This window comes from Hippoglossus stenolepis, chromosome 10 (genome assembly GCF_022539355.2).
Source record: "Hippoglossus stenolepis isolate QCI-W04-F060 chromosome 10, HSTE1.2, whole genome shotgun sequence".
Classification (NCBI taxonomy): Eukaryota; Metazoa; Chordata; class Actinopteri; order Pleuronectiformes; family Pleuronectidae; genus Hippoglossus; species Hippoglossus stenolepis.
This window is the reverse complement of record NC_061492.1, coordinates 27272615-27288303: the sequence shown is the minus strand read 5'-3', so window position 1 is coordinate 27288303 and position 15689 is coordinate 27272615. Positions and strand designations below refer to the sequence as shown.

At 47.1% G+C, this 15689-nt stretch overlaps 9 non-coding genes and 11 pseudogenes across 9 annotated transcripts; all 20 read left to right on the top strand.

Moving 5' to 3' along the window:
- Window positions 1-263: 263 nt before the first annotated feature.
- LOC124853136 lies at window positions 264-432 on the top strand (annotated as a pseudogene).
- A 455-nt stretch (window positions 433-887) lies between these two features.
- On the top strand, window positions 888-1011 carry LOC124854027 (annotated as a pseudogene).
- A 173-nt stretch (window positions 1012-1184) lies between these two features.
- On the top strand, window positions 1185-1362 carry LOC124853104 (annotated as a pseudogene).
- Window positions 1363-1838: 476 nt separating this feature from the next.
- LOC124853987 lies at window positions 1839-1949 on the top strand. The gene has a single exon (XR_007034287.1). It is a non-coding gene; the product is annotated as a U5 spliceosomal RNA (small nuclear RNA).
- A 151-nt stretch (window positions 1950-2100) lies between these two features.
- Window positions 2101-2277, top strand: LOC124853096 (annotated as a pseudogene).
- A 481-nt stretch (window positions 2278-2758) lies between these two features.
- LOC124853862 lies at window positions 2759-2868 on the top strand. The gene has a single exon (XR_007034194.1). It is a non-coding gene; the product is annotated as a U5 spliceosomal RNA (small nuclear RNA).
- A 164-nt stretch (window positions 2869-3032) lies between these two features.
- LOC124853078 lies at window positions 3033-3212 on the top strand (annotated as a pseudogene).
- Window positions 3213-3690: 478 nt separating this feature from the next.
- LOC124853841 lies at window positions 3691-3797 on the top strand (annotated as a pseudogene).
- Window positions 3798-3972: 175 nt separating this feature from the next.
- LOC124852948 lies at window positions 3973-4156 on the top strand. Its single transcript, XR_007033364.1, has one exon. It is a non-coding gene; the product is annotated as a U2 spliceosomal RNA (small nuclear RNA).
- Window positions 4157-4921: 765 nt separating this feature from the next.
- Window positions 4922-5109, top strand: LOC124853055. Its single transcript, XR_007033456.1, has one exon. It is a non-coding gene; the product is annotated as a U2 spliceosomal RNA (small nuclear RNA).
- A 483-nt stretch (window positions 5110-5592) lies between these two features.
- On the top strand, window positions 5593-5705 carry LOC124854041. The gene has a single exon (XR_007034314.1). It is a non-coding gene; the product is annotated as a U5 spliceosomal RNA (small nuclear RNA).
- Window positions 5706-5878: 173 nt separating this feature from the next.
- On the top strand, window positions 5879-6059 carry LOC124852865 (annotated as a pseudogene).
- Window positions 6060-6539: 480 nt separating this feature from the next.
- Window positions 6540-6649, top strand: LOC124854000. The gene has a single exon (XR_007034294.1). It is a non-coding gene; the product is annotated as a U5 spliceosomal RNA (small nuclear RNA).
- A 175-nt stretch (window positions 6650-6824) lies between these two features.
- LOC124852883 lies at window positions 6825-7014 on the top strand. Its single transcript, XR_007033301.1, has one exon. It is a non-coding gene; the product is annotated as a U2 spliceosomal RNA (small nuclear RNA).
- A 493-nt stretch (window positions 7015-7507) lies between these two features.
- On the top strand, window positions 7508-7612 carry LOC124853952 (annotated as a pseudogene).
- Window positions 7613-7781: 169 nt separating this feature from the next.
- On the top strand, window positions 7782-7960 carry LOC124853009 (annotated as a pseudogene).
- A 494-nt stretch (window positions 7961-8454) lies between these two features.
- On the top strand, window positions 8455-8563 carry LOC124853846. The gene has a single exon (XR_007034179.1). It is a non-coding gene; the product is annotated as a U5 spliceosomal RNA (small nuclear RNA).
- A 171-nt stretch (window positions 8564-8734) lies between these two features.
- LOC124853106 lies at window positions 8735-8908 on the top strand (annotated as a pseudogene).
- A 757-nt stretch (window positions 8909-9665) lies between these two features.
- Window positions 9666-9853, top strand: LOC124852799. Its single transcript, XR_007033222.1, has one exon. It is a non-coding gene; the product is annotated as a U2 spliceosomal RNA (small nuclear RNA).
- Window positions 9854-15548: 5695 nt separating this feature from the next.
- Window positions 15549-15689, top strand: LOC124853121 (annotated as a pseudogene).

The following is a 15689-nucleotide window of genomic DNA, read 5'->3' as shown; positions in this document are numbered from 1 at the left end:
TTACGTACATTGCTCAAGTCTTTCGCCTTTACTAAAGACTCCTGTGGAGAGGAACAAAACATGAGTTGAATATATTTTGGCAGGTTTTATTGTATGAATATCTTATGAAATTGCAGTGTCAAAGAGCTGTCTAGGCTGGAAACTGCGCTACAAAGGAGAGTCATGGAGGTGATGTTGTTTATTGAGCACACACCTACGAACGGGTGCACCACAATCAAGTGAGATTTGTGCCAAGAGTTTACAAGCATCTAACACTTGGGCCAATGCCGGGGCCTTTGGCCAAGATCATGGCATCTGTTCCACAAACATCTGATATGTCCTCTATATGAGGACTAAGAGCTATAGATTTTGGCATGAGGGCAGTACTTGGGAGTTTGCTCTCTCCACGCATCGACCCAGCATTGCAGTGCCGCTGGGAACGGTGCACTCTGTTCTTACCCTTGTAGAAACAAAACACTCAAACAATTATCGCGATCAAAAGTGAATTTACACTGGCTCAATGAAACTGAGGTAACGGTCTGGCACACAAGTGTGAAACCGCTCTGATGGCTCATCATTTAGCAGACGGACTATGCACGGGGTCACAATGAGCTTGAACTGGATCTCCAAATTGAGTAGAAGCGTTTGTCAAGAATGGAAACTTGCTTTCACTCAAGACCTCTGGGAGACTTGCGAGAAACCAGAGTCAGCATTTGGAGCGAATGTAAGTGGTTCAGGGATATTGTTTAGGCAGGCTTAAAAGCCAATCAATATAGTCAGCAGGAGGTAAGAAAGACGTGTGTATAATTGGTTGGCAGATGGGGTGGGTTGGGAATGATGCATACTGGGATCTGACATGGAAAGCAAAGAGAGGCTCACCGTGAAGGTGTGGTGATCAGACCGAGAGGATTCTCTGCTTCTCAACAGAGGCCATGCTGACTTTTATAACGCACAAGTCTTTCGCCTTTACTAAAGACTTCCGTGAGAGAACAAACATGAGTTGAATATATTTTTGGCAGGTTATTGTGGCTGAGCTCTTATGAAATTGTGAAAAGTCAAAGAGCTGTCTAGGTCAGAAAATCCATACAAAGGAGAGCTTAGGCGGAGGTGATAAGCAGCCATTGTTATGCACACCTACCGAACGGGGTACCACAAAATGAGATTTGTGCCAAGAGCTTGGCGGGACATCCAACACTTCTTGGGAATTATCATCGCCTTTGGTTAAGATCAAGTGTAGTATCTGTTCTTATCAGTTTAATATCTGATATGTCCTCTGGCAAGGAGACTACATGATTAGCAGATTTGGTAGAGGGCAGAATTGGAGCCTGCCTCTTCTCTCCACGACGATCTAGCATTGCAGTCCATGGGAACGGTGCACTCTGTTCTTACCTTGTAGAAAACCAAACACTCAAACAATTGCAAACACAGATCAAAAGTGAATTCACACTGGCTCAATGAAACGAGGAACGGCTCACACACAAGCGTGTGAAAACCGCCTGATGGCTCACTGTTTACGTGACGTGACCATGCACGGGTCACAATGAGCTTGAACTGGATTCCAAATTGAGTTAGAAGCTTGTCAAGAATGGAAACTTGCTTCACTCAAGACCTTCTGGGAGACTCAGGAGAAACCAGAGTCATTTTGGAGCGAATGTAATGGTTCAGGGATGGGACAGTATATTTAAAAGCCAATCACAGTAGTCAGGCAGGAGGTAATAAAGACGTATAATTTTGGATGGCAGATGGGGCGGTTGGAATGTTGCATACTGGGATCTGACATGGAAAGCAAAGAGAGGCCTACCGTGAAGGTGGTGACTGAGACCGAGAGCTCTCTGCTGCTCTCCAACAGAGGGCCATGCTGACTCTGGTTTCTCTATAATAGCAAGTCTTTCGCCTTTTACTAAAGACTCCTGGAGAGGAACAAACATGAGTTGAATATATTTTTGTATATTGCTGTATGGCTGAGCCATGAAATTGTGAAAAGTCAAAGAGCTGTCTAGGGAAATCAAGCGCCACAAAGGAGAGCTTGGGCGGAGATGATGAGCAAACATTGTTATTACACCTACGACGGGGACAACAATGAGATTTGCCAAGAGCTAAGGGACATCCAACACTTGGGGCTTATCGCCGGCCTTTTTGGCTAAGATCTAGGTAGTATCTGTTCTTATCAGTTGAATATCTGATATGTCCTCTATATGAGGACTACATATTAAGCAGATTTTTGCAAGAGGGGCAGAAACTGAGTTTGCCCTCTCTCCACATCACCCAGCACAGAAGTGCTGGGAACGTGCACCTGTTCTTACCTTGTAGAAAACCAAACACTCAAACAATTGTCGCATCAAAAGTGAATTCTACACTGGCTCAATGAAACTGAGGTAACTGCCTGGCACACACACAGGTGAAACCGCTCTGATGGCTCACTGCTGATGACGGATCATGCACGGGTCACAATGAGCTTGAACTGATTCCAAATTGAGTTAGAAGCGCTTATCAAGAATGGAAACTTGCTTTCACTCAAGACCTTCTGGGAGACTTGGTGAGAAACCAGAGTCAGCATTTTGGAGCGAATGGAGTGGTTCAGGGATGTATTGTTAGGTAGGCTTAAAAGCCAATCACAGTACAGGGCAGGAGGTAATAAAGACGTGTATAATTTTGCTGGCAGATGGGGGGGGTTGGGAATGTTGCATACTGGGATCTGACATGGAAAGCAAAGAGAGGCCTACCGTGAAGGTGGTGATCAGGACGAGAGGCTCCTCTGCTCTCCAACAGAGGGCCATGCTGACTCTGGTTTTCTTCATAACGCACAAGTCTTTCGCCTTTACTAAAGACTTCCGTGAGAGGAACAAACATGAGTTGAATATATTTTTGGCAGTTGGCTGTATGGCTGAGCCTTATGAAATTAGAAAAGTCAAAGAGCTGTCTAGAATAGAAACTGCCACAAAGGAGAGCTTATGGAGGATAGCAGCAGCCATTGTTATGCAACACTACTGAACGGGTTACCACAACAGTGAGATTTGTGCCAAGAGTTTCGCGTGACATCCAACACTTGGGGCTTATCGCCTCGGCCTTTTGGCCAAGATCATGTAGTATCTGTTCTTATTTTAATATCTGATATGTCCTCTATATGAGGACTACATATTGAGCAGATTTTGGCATGAGGGGCAATTTGGAGCTTGTCCTTTCTCTCCACGCATCGACCTAGCATTGCAGTGCCTGGGAACGGTGCACTCTGTTCTTACTTGTAGAAAACCAAACACTCAAACAATTGTCGCGTACTGTAAGTGAATTTACACTGGCTCAATGAAACTGAGGAATGGGCGTTGGCATAACAAGCGTGTGAAACCGCTCTGATGGCTCACTGTTAGTGACGTGACCATGCATCGGGTCACAATGAGCTTGAACTGGATTCCAAATTGAGTTAGAAGCGTTTGTCAAGAATGGAAACTTGCTTTCACTCAAGACCTTCTGGGAGACTCTGTGAGAAACCAGAGTCAGCATTTTGGACAATGGGGTTCAGGGATGTATTGCTTAGCAGGCTAAAGCCAATCACAGTAGTCAGGCAGGAGGTATAAAGACGCGGTATAATTATTGGCAGATGGGGGAGGGTTGGGAATGTTGCATACTGGGATCTGACATGAAAAGCAAAGAGAGGCCTACCGAAGGTGGTGATCAGACCGAGAGGTCCTCTGCTGCTCCAACAGAGGGCCATGCTGACTCTGGTTTCTCTTCATAACTGACAAGTCTTTCGCCCTTTACTAAAGACTCGTGGAGAGGAACAAACATGAGTTGAATATTTTGGCAGGCTTTTTGTATGGCTGAGCCTTATGAAATTGTGAAAAGTCAAAGAGCTGTCCAGGTCAGAAATCAAGCTGCACAAAGGAGAGTTTGGGTGAGGTGATAAGCAGAAGCCATTGCATAGACACTTACGAACGGGTACCACAACAAGTGAGATTTGTGCACAAGAGCTTGCGTGACATCCAACACTTGGGGCTTATCGCTCGGCCTTTTGGCTAAGATCAAGTGTAGTATCTGTTCTTATCAGTTTAATATCTGATATGTCCTTCATATGAGGACTACATATTACAGATTTTTGGCATGAGGGGCAGAAATTTGGAGCTTGGTTCTTTCTCTCCACGCATCGACCTAGCATTGCAGCGCCGGGAACGGTGCACTCTGTTCTTACCTTGTAGAAAACCAAACACTCAAACAATTGTCGCGTATCAAAAGTGAATTCTACACTCACTCAATGAAACTGAGGTACGGCCTGGCACACACAAGTGTGTGAAACCGCCTGATGGCTCACTGCTTAGTGACGTGACCATGCACGGGTCACAATGAGCTTGAACTGATTCCAAATTGAGTTAGAAGCGTTTGTCAAGAATGGAAACTTGCTTTCACTCAAGACCTCTGGGAGACTTGGTGAGAAACCAGAGTCAGCATTTTGGAGCGAATGTAAGTGGTTCAGGATGTATTGCTTAGCAGGCTTAAAAGCCAATCACAGTAGTCAGGCAGGAGGTAATAAAGACGGTATAATTTGGCTCGCAGATGGGGGTGGCTTGGAAATGTTGCATACTGGGATCTGACATGCGGAAAGCAAAGAGAGGCCTACCGTGAAGGTGGTGATCAGACTCGAGAGGTCCTCTGCTGCCTCCAACAGAGGGCCATGCTGACTCTGGTTCTTCATAACGCCAAGTCTTTCGCCTTTACTAAAGATCAGGAGAGGAACAAACATGAGTTGAATATATTTTTGGCAGTTGCTGTATGGCTGAGCCTTATGAAATTGTGAAAAGTCAAAGAGCTGTCTAGGTCAGAAATCAAGCGCACAAAGGAGAGCTTGGGCGGAGGTGATAAGCAGCAGCCATTGTTATGCACACCTACGAACGGGGTACCACAACAAGTGAGATTTGTGCAAGAGCTTATGCGTGACATCCAACACTGGGGCTTATCGCCTCGCCTTTGGCCAAGATCAAGTGTAGTATCTGTTCTATCAGTTTAATATCTGATGATATGTCCCCTAAGGAGGACTACATATTAAGCAGATTTTTGGCATGAGGGGCAGAAATTTGAGCTTGTCCTTTCTCTCCACGCATCGACCTAGCATTGCAGTGTCACTGGAACGGTGCACCTGTTCTTACTTTAGAAAACCAAACACTCAAACAATTGTCGCGTATCAAAAGTGAATTCACACTGGCTCAATGAAAGTGAGGTAACGGCCTGGCACACAAGTGTGTGAAACCGCTCTGATGGCTCACTGCTGAGTGACGTGACCATGCACGGGTCACAATGAGCTTGAACTGATTCCAAATTGAGTTGAAGCGCTTGTCAAGAATGGAAACTTGCTTCACTCAAGACCTTCTGGGAGACTTGTGAGAAACCAGAGTCAGCATTTTGGAGCGAATGTAAGTGGTTCAGGGATGTATTGCTTAGGCAGGCTTAAAAGCCAATCACAGTAGTCAGGCAGGAGGTAATAAAGACGTAAAACTTTGGTTGGCAGATGGGGCGGGTTGGGAATGTTGCATACTGGGATCTGACATGAAAGCAAAGAGAGGCCTACCGTGAAGGTGGTGACATGACCTGAGAGAGGCTCTGCTGCTCTCCAACAGAGGGCCATGCTGACTTGGTTTCTTCATAACGCACAAGTCTTTCGCCTTTACTAAAGACTCCTCCGTGTGGAGAGGAACAAACATGAGTTGAATATATTTTTGGCAGGTTTTGCTGTATGGCTGAGCTTATGAAATTGTGAAAAGTCAAAGAGCTGTCTAGGTCAGAAATCAAGCGCCACAAAGGAGAGCTTGGACGGAGGTGATAAGCAGCAGCCATTGTTATGCACACCTACGAACGGTACCACAACAAGTGAGATTGTGCCAAGAGCTTATGTGACATCCAACACTTGGGGTTTATCGCTCGGCCTTTGGCTAAGATCAAGTGTAGTATCTGTTCTTATCAGTTTAATATCTGATATGTCCTCTATATGAGGACTACATATTGCAGATTTTTGGCATGAGGGCAGAAATTTGGAGCTTGCTCCTTTCCACGCATCGACCTAGCATTGCAGTGCCGCTGGGAACGGTGCACTCTGTTCTACCTGTAGAAAACCAAACACTCAAACAATATTGTGGTATATCGTGAATTTACACTGGCTCAATGAAACTGAGGTAACGGCCTGGCACACACAAGTGTGTGAAACCGCCTGATGGCTCACTGAGCTTGTGACGTGACCATGCACGGGTCACAATGAGCTTGAACTGATTCCAAATTGAGTTAGAAGCGTTTTTCAAGAATGGAAACTTGCTTTCACTCAAGACCTTCTGGGAGACTTGGTGAGAAACCAGAGTCAGCATTTTGGAGTTATAAGTGGTTCAGGATGTATTGCTTTAGGCTTAAAAACAATCACAGTAGTCAGGGCAGGAGGTAATAAAGACGTGTATATTTTGGTTGCAGATGGGGGCGGTTGGGAATGATGTATACTGGGATCTGACAAGCGAGCAAAGAGAGGCCTACCGTGAAGGTGGAGATCAGACTGAGAGGCTCCTCTGCTGCCCTCCAACAGAGGGCCATGCTGACTCTGGTTTCTTCTTCATAACGCATGTCTTTCACCTTTACTAAAGACTTCCGTGGAGAGGAACAAACATGAGTTGAATATATTTTGGCAGGCTTTGCTGTATGGCTGAGCTTATGAAATTGTGAAAAGTCAAAGAGCTGTCTAGGTCAGAAATCAAGCGCCACAAAGGAGAGCTTAAGTGAGGTGATAAGCAGCAGTCACAGATATGCACACCTACGAACGGGTACCACAACAAGTGAGATTTGTGCCAAGAGCTTGGCGTGACATCCAACACTTGGGGCTTATCGCTTTCTCGGCCCTTTGGCTAAGATCATGTAGTATCTGTTCTTATCAGTTTAATATCTGATATGTCCTATTATGAGGACTACATATTAAGCAGATTTTTGGCATGAGGGGCAGAAAATTTGAGCTTGCTCCTTTCTCTCCAATGATCGACCTAGCATTGCAGTGCCGCTGGGAACGGTGCACTTGTTCTTACCTTGTAGAAAACCAAACACTCAAACAATTGTCGCGTATCAAAGTGAATTCTACACTGGCTCAATGAAACTGAGGTAACGGCCTGGCACACACAATGTGTGAAACCGCCTGATGGCTCACTGCTTAGTGACGGACTATGCACGGGTCACAATGAGCTTGAACTGGATTCCAAATTGAGTTAGAAGCGTTTGTCAAGAATGGAAACTTGCTTTCACTCAAGACCTTCTGGGAGACTTGGTGAGAAACCAGAGTCAGCATTTTTGGAGCGAATGTAAGTGGTTCAGGGATGTATTGCTTAGGCAGGCTTAAAAGCCAATCACAGTAGTCAGGGCAGGAGGTAACAAAGACGTGTATAATTTTTTAAGGATGGGGGCAGGGTTGGGAATGTTGCATACTGGGATCTAACATGCGAAGCAAAGAGAGGCCTACTGTGAAGGTGGTGATCAGGACCGAGAGGCTCCTCTCCTGCTCTCCAACAGAGGGCCATGCTGACTCTGGCTTTCTCATAACGCACAAGTCTTTCGCCTTTACTAAAGACTTCCGTAGAGAACAAACATGAGTTGAATATATTTTTGGCAGGCTTTTGTATGGCTGAGCCTTATGAAATTGTGAAAAGTCAAAGAGCTGTCTAGGTCAGAAATCAAGCGCCACAAAGGAGAGCGTGAGGTGATAAGCAGCAGACATATGCACACCTACGAACGGGGTACCACTAACAAGTGAGATTTGTGCCAAGAGCTTGCGTGACATCCAACACTTGGGGCTTATCGCTTCTCGCCTTTGGCTAAGATCAAGTGTAGTATCTGTTCTTATCAGTTTAATATCTGATATGTCCCTCTATATGAGGACTACATATTAAGCAGATTTTGGCATGAGGGCTACTGAGCTTGCCTTTCTTCCACGCATCGACCTAGCATTGAAGTGCCTGGGAACGGTGCACTCTGTTCTTACCTTGTAGAAAACCAAACACTCAAACAATTGTCGCGTATCAAAAGTGAATTCTACACTGGCTCAATGAAACTGAGGTAACGCCTGCACACACAAGTGTGTGAAACCGCTCTGATGGCTCACTGCTTAGTGACGTGACCATGCACGGGTCACAATGAGCTTGAACTGGATTCCAAATTGAGTTAGAAGCGCGTTTGTCAAGAATGGAAACTTGCTTTCACCTCAAGACCTTCTGGGAGACTTGGTGAGAAACCAGAGTCAGCATTTTGGAGCGAATGTAAGTGGTTCAGGGATGTATTGCTTAGCAGGCTTTAAAACCAATCACAGTAGTCAGGGCAGGAGGTAATAAAGACGGTATAATTTTGGTTGACAGATGGGGTGGTTGAATGTTGCATACTGGGATCTGACATGCGAAAGCAAAGAGAGGCCCACTGTGAAGGTGGTGATCAGACCGAGAGGCTCCTCTGCTGCTCTCCAACAGAGGGCCATGCTGACTCTGGTTTCTCTTCATAACGCACAAGTCTCTCGCCTTTATAAAGACTTCCGTGGAGAGGAACAAACATGAGTTGAATATATTTTTACAGGCTTGATTGTATGGCTGAGCCTTATGAATTGTGAAAAGTCAAAGAGCTGTCTAGGTCAGAAATCAAGCGCCACAAAGAGAGCTTGGAGGTGATAAGGCAGCAGCCATTGTTATGCACACCTACGAACGGGGTACCACAACAAGTGATTTGTGCCAAGAGCTTAAGGGACATCCAACACTTGGGGCTTATCGCTCGCCTTGGCCAAGATCATGTAGTATCTGTTCTATCAGTTTATCTGATATGTCCCTATATGAGGACTACATATTAAGCAGATTTTGGCATGAGGGGCAGAAATTTGGAGCTGTCTTTCTTCCACGCATCGACCTAGCATTGCAGTGCCGCTGGGAACGGTGCACTCTGTTCTACCTTGTAGAAAACCAAACACTCAAACAATTGTCGCATATCAAAAGTGAATTCTACACTGGCTCAATGAAAGTGAGGTAACGGCCTGGCACACAAGTGAAACCGCTCTGATGGCTCACTGCTTAGTGACGGACTCATGCACGGGTCACAATGAGCTTGAACTGGATTCCAAATTGAGTTAGAAGCGTTTGTCAAGAATGGAAACTTGCTTCACTCAAGACCTTCTGGGAGACTTGGTGAGAAACCAGAGTCAGCATTTTGAGCGAATGTGCGGTTCAGGATGTATTGCTTAGGCAGGCTTAAAAGCCAATCACAGTAGTCAGGCAGGAGGTAATAAAGACGTGTATAATTTTGGTTATAGATGGGGGCTGGTTGGGAATGTTGCATACTGGGATCTGACATGCGGAAAGCAAAGAGAGGCCCACTGTGAAGGTGGTGATCAGACCGAGAGGCCCTCTGCTGCCCTCCAACAGAGGGCCATGCTGACTCTGGTTTCTTCATAACGCATGTCTTTCCCCTTACTAAAGACTCGGGAGAGGAATAAACATGAGTTGAATATATTTGGCAGGCTTATGTTGTATGGCAGAGCCTTGAAATTGTGAAAGTCAAAGAGCTGTCTAGGTAGGAAATCAAGCGCAAAAGGAGAGCTTGGGAGGAGGTGATAAGCAGCCATTGTTATGCACACTCACGAACGGGTACCACAACAAGTGAGATTTGTGCCAAGAGCTTGGCGTGACATCCAACACTTGGGGCTTATCGTTTCTCGGCCTTTGGCCAAGATCAAGTGTAGTATCTGTTCTTATCAGTTAATATCTGATATGTCCTCTATATGAGGACTACATATTAAGCAGATTTTTGGCATGAGGGGCAGAAATTTGAGCTTGCTCTTTCTCTCCACGCATCGACCCAGCATTGCAGTGCCGCTGGGAATGGCACTCTGTTCTTACTCCTGTAGAAAACCAAACACTAAAACAATTGTCATATATCAAAAGTGAATTCTACACTGGCTCAATGAAACTGGAGGTAACGGCCTGGCACACACAAGGTGTGAAACCGCTCTGAAGGCTCACTGCACGGTGACGTGACCATGCACGGGTCACAATGAGCTTGAACTGGATTCCAAATTGAGTTAGAAGCGCTTGTCAAGAATGGAAACTTGCTTTCACTAAGACCTTCTGGGAGACTTGGTGAGAAACCAGAGTCAGCATTTTGTAGCTGTAAGTGGTTCAGGATGTATGACTTAGGCAGGCTTAAAAGCCAATCACAGAAGCCAGGGCAGGAGGTAATAAAGACGGTATAATTTTGCTGGCAGATGGGGGCGGGTTGGGAAAGTTGCATACTGGATCTGACATGCGGAAAGCAAAGAGAGGCCTACCGTGAAGGTGGTGATCAGGACTGAGAGGCTCCTCTGCTGCTCTCCAACAGAGGGCTATCTGACTCTTGGCCTCTTCTTCATAACGCAAGTCTCACTTTACTAAAGACTTCCGTTAGAGAGGACAAACATGAGTTGAATATATCTTTGGCAGGCTTTGCTGTATGGCTGAGCCTTATGAAATTGTAAAAGTCAAAGAGCTGTCTAGGTCAGGAAATCAAGCGCCACAAAGGAGAGCTGGGCGGAGGTGATAAGCAGCAGCCATTGTTATGCACACCTACGAACCGGGTACCACAACAAGTGAGATTTGTGCCAAGAGCTGTGGGACATCCAACACTCTTGGGGCTTATCGCTCTCGGCCTTGGCTAAGATTGACGGAGAGACGGAGACAAAGCTTAACAAAGAAGGAACACAATCGACACAAAGATGACCAAGGACCAGACAAGCCTAAAGGGTTGGGGTGAGGTACACGATACGCCTCCAGGGAACCAGTGAGGAACTTATGATGCCGAGACTGGTTCTGCAAAAAGGTCATCATGGAACAACTGAGTCTGAAGGCTCGAAGATGTGTACCGTATCCAGTGGAACCAGCCAGAAGCTTCACGCACTGGTGTTTATGATGTGTATTCAAGAGGCTAGTTTCCGTAGAAGGAGGCTGGAAAAGATTCAAGGTCGTTACAAGATCCTGAACTCGAGTACTTAAATTTCAGAACGGATTACGGTAAGGTCATTCTACAACCCTTCGGCTGGTCGGACTTAGGTGACTAGCTGCTTTTGGGACAGCACGAGAAGTGGCACCAGTATGCACAGTATCTAAAAGACACGAGGGGATTCCTGGATATGGAAGGCAGCCCAGGTGCCATGAACCCTGACTCCAGAAGGTCTGGAGGATCAGCATCCACCCGCTCTTTTCAGCCTTTGGTGGGGATCATGGTTACCTGTTTTACTCCCGGCAACTAGCGCTCTGTTTATGTTGCAGGCAGTTCAAGGCAGAGGCAGCCGTTCCAGAGCCTGCCGCCGCACCTGTGGCTGCAAGGGGCCATGGAGGCCAAAGACCGCACGGGCCCAAGGCCTGTCATGGATGTGGGGGATTTAGCCATCTGTACCCGCAACTGCCCTAGCCATAGAGTGGACACCTCATGAAGGTGGCAAGTCCACTGAGAGCCGGAAAGCCAAGGACCAGAACACCCGTGTCTGCAGGGAATGGCTCATAACGGCAACAGCAGGCAGACAGCAAACGGATCTTCTAAGGGGGAACAGAGTGAGCTTCCCCTGAGAAAGGGCAAAATAACCGAAGGCCCACTTGGGACAGTTTAAGCCCAGGTGCCTGCGACAACGCGAGGGGGGATTTCTCCATCAACCCAGGTCCACCTAACTCCAGCAATAAGGGGGCACTGAAAGGATCGGGGCAGGGCTTGAGCGGCATAATTAGAAGGGAGAGAGGCAAGGAGGGGGCCATAGTAAAAATCAGCGGGAAGCAACGTTCAGAGGGACAGACCAAGAGAAGGAGCCACGGTGGATGGATGGGGGCAGGGCAAAGAAGGGCTGCAGAGGAGAGAGACATCAGAGCGGGAAGGGGGCAACACAGGGCTAGGGAGGGTGAGAGGTTATTGAGCAGAGCCAGGAGAGATCCAGGTGATCTGCTCACGAGGTTTTGGGTTGGAGCTGAGTTACCTCCAGACCTGCTCATACCATCCCCTTGGGAGGATGAGCAGGAGGGACTTGAACAGGCCATCAACATCGCCTAATCCATGCCCTTTTCCTGGGGAACAGATGGACAGGAGACCCTTCTTGCTGTAGGAGTTTTTTTGGGGTGTTTTGAAAATAGTAAGACTTTAAATACAAATTATAATGACTGCAGTTAAAATTAACTATTAATGGGAAGAGGAATGAGGGACGCGTTAAAAGAAGGTTGGGTTGTTTATGATTTGTGGACCAGCTGCATGTACAAATTTGTTTATTGCAGAGGTTCATTTACGGGATAAGGATACAAAATTCTCAAGGAGTGGATTGAAAGGGACCCAATCTGGAGGAATCCACTCTACAGGTGTCGGGATTTGTCATGTTAAAGAGATTAGGTGAGATGTTTCATAATTGTTCACAGATAATGGGTGCTGACATCACATGGGGGACAAGCAAGCTGAGGGCTTGTGGTAAGGACTCACAAACCCAGAGGGAATCGAGAATGTTTGAGTTAGTAGAGCCACACCTGGCCACCAATAGTAAGGTAATTGTAGGGGGATTTCAATGTGCAGCAGGTAAGGGGGACACCAGCGATGTTATATCTCCCACCTGATGGCCAGACACAAGCCAGTAGATGGGGAGGATGGTCACACTGCAGATGGTCCCACATGGCGAATCGACGGTAGAACGCTTAGACGCCTGGACTACGTGTGTTTGCAGAAAAGTCCTGAGTCTGCAGTCAGGCTCACGGCCCTTGTGTTCTCTTTCACCATGATAAGCTGGCTACTGAGGCAGGCGGCCAGCTGCCTGTTTTCAAGGGTACTGGCTACCACACATTAGTGTGTATTAGAGGAAGATGTTCAAAATATCAAGGTTCTAGACTTGTTTTCAAACCTTCTAGGACTGAGAGACCAATGTCCTTGGGGTGATGGAGTGGTGGGAAGTAGCCAAGAAACGGATACAAATGTTTTGCGATACTGTAAAGGAAGGAGGTTGGCTTAAGAGGAGGTGAGCCACAGGCGCCTTCCTAGAAGCCTCAGTACAGCAAAGGAAACTGGCGGCACTGTAATCAGCGGGTTTGTGACTTTCAAAGTAGGTTGAAGGAGGTCTTGAGGAGCAAATTGGCCCATCTAATGTAGAAGGGCCACTGGTTTCCCAAGAGAAGCACGAGACATGGGTTCAGCTGCTTTCTGCCCACACACGGGCTGACAGGAAAGAGCAGGTACAGACCGGATCAGGGACATGTAGGAAGGGTGGAATGAAGCAGGTGAGATGGCAGCACACTACTGACCACTACCGCAAGTCGGTGAGAAAGAGGTAGATGTAGGGGGAGGGGGACTTCTGGACTTAACAACAAGCAGGTGCTGTCAATATAAAGGGCAGGTGTTGGAGGCCCTGCCTGGCCCTCACAAAGACTGAGGTGTCTTCTAAATGAATGAAGGTGGAAGGTGCCGGCATCGACTGACTGCTGGTGGAGTTTTATCCTCAAGTCCTGGGAGATCTTTGGCCGGTAAAAGGAGGTGTTGTCCGCAGTACCCTCCTTTCTCAGTGGGTAATGGGAGGGACTATGGCTACAGGAGTGATCTCCCTCTGTTTAAAAGGGAGACTGCACCGACCTCGCAACACTGGCGGCCACTGACCATGCTGTGTGGATTATAAGCTTTCTGGGCAAAGGTCCTAGCCGAACATCGTCTAGTATATTGTGCCCTTCTACACGTGGTCCAGGGGGACCAAACATGCGGGTGGCGGGCGCTCGTGAGATGGAATCTCCAACAGCATGAGGACGCCACTGCAGGCGTAAAGACAGAGACACCTGCCACTTATGGTGGTTGGTCTCGACCAGGCAAAGGCCTGACAGGTCTACTGGGGCTATGTTTAGGGTATTGGAAAGGCTAGGCTTTAACAAGGGGTTTGCTTGATGGTCATGCATATTATACACAGGTGTGGGGAGGCACAGCACAGGGTCAACGGTCACTTAGGGAAGCTCAGGGTGCACTAGGTAAGATAGGTGCCTACTCACCGCTGCTCTACATCTCCGCATAAGTTCTTCGGCAGCATCTGGCTGACCCAGGTGAAAGGTTTCCGGTTCCCGCAGCAGAGGCCTACGGGTCGAGCTGTTACAGATGCGATATACCATGATTGCTGCTGGACAGTGATGCATGCCTGATCCGATTCTTGGAGATTTTCCAGGATTTTGGTCAGTCTGGAGCACAACTGAATCGTGCTGCGGTCCCTTTTTTCGGGGCTGTTTTCGCCGCTGAAAGAAAGCGTTGATGATCGCACTGGAGGCTGCCGTCAGTACACAGGACCACTGAAATTGGCTGAAGTCACGAGACAGCCCATGAAAACAGCAATTTGTCTGGACCGAAGGGATTAGCAGTCCAATAGTTTTGAAAGCTTCTTGGAAGAGCAGGGTGTCGACTTTAATAGGGAAGGTACTGGGCCTGAAGGTAGACGTTCTGCCATCCCTCCTATATCTGGCACAGATATGTCACTGCCAGTCAGGCATGAGAGACCTCTATGCTTTGTTTCATCTATGGGGTGGTAGATATGAATATGGCGCAGGTTTCGCATGTTGGCTGGTATGAAGCAGGAGGAGGGATGCGCTGTACCTCCGCTGAAGCTGACTGCATTTTGTTTCATCCGTGCAGAGAACTATCCTGTTGCCGATAGAGCACCCTGTAGCTACTTCCCGAGGCCCCATTTCGCATACCAAGCCAGGGGCTGATGGTCTGAGCAACTTGGCACCCAGGGAGAGCAGCCATGGCATTTGGCACCACCCCATAGCCAGGTGGCTGCGAGCCATCCGAGGCCTCCAGCACAGCCATAAAAATAAATCTACAGAGCCCTCTACAGAGAGGTCAGTCAGGAGTAGCGTCGCACTCCAGTGGTGGGGACCCCACAAAGATTTGAGGGGGACAGCTACTGGGGCTTGACAACGGGCTCAAAGACCTAAATTGGTTATGCCTGCACAAATGCTCAGTGCGGGAACTATAATTATATTATTGGCAAGATCTCGGCGCCCTTCGGACAACCTGTTCAGGGAGGAAACGGTCAGGCATGTCATGGGACTGTCCAGTGGCAAGGCAAAGTGGGGCAAAGTGGGGAACGGTTAGGCAGGTAGTCAGATTTGAATTGACCTGAACGGGGTTGAAAAGAGGTTTAGTACAGGAATGGTCCTTTAATGTCCAATATGGAAGATTATGGTGATAACAAAGAGAGTATCTGGCTCACGGGTGGCAAGACCTGATAAAGACAGATAAAGACAGTGGGGTGAAGGGATAATGAGGGAGGGTGGAAGCAGATGTAAAGGAACATCAAAAGGGAGATATTGAGAAGTGGGGAAACATGCAGCCCTAGAGAGGTGAAAGGAGGGTTTGGTGGATATGGTGAAAAAGAGAGGGAAGGCACAAGGAGTTCTTGGACTGTTTTTATTTTTTTTACCTTTAGTTTTGCAACATGGAATGGGTAGGTTTGGAAAAATTAACATTCCATAACTGCAAAGGGCACATTTGGGACATGGTTGTATTGGCGATTGACTATAATGGATGTTTGATTTGTATTGATTTGCATTTAACTGACGAAAGTTTTTTTGCACAAAAAAAAAAAAAAAATCTGTTCTTATCAGTTTAATATCTGATATGTCCTCTATATGAGGACTACATATTAAGCAGATTTTTGGCATGAGGGCAGAAATTTGGAGCTTTCTTTTCTCTCCACGCAT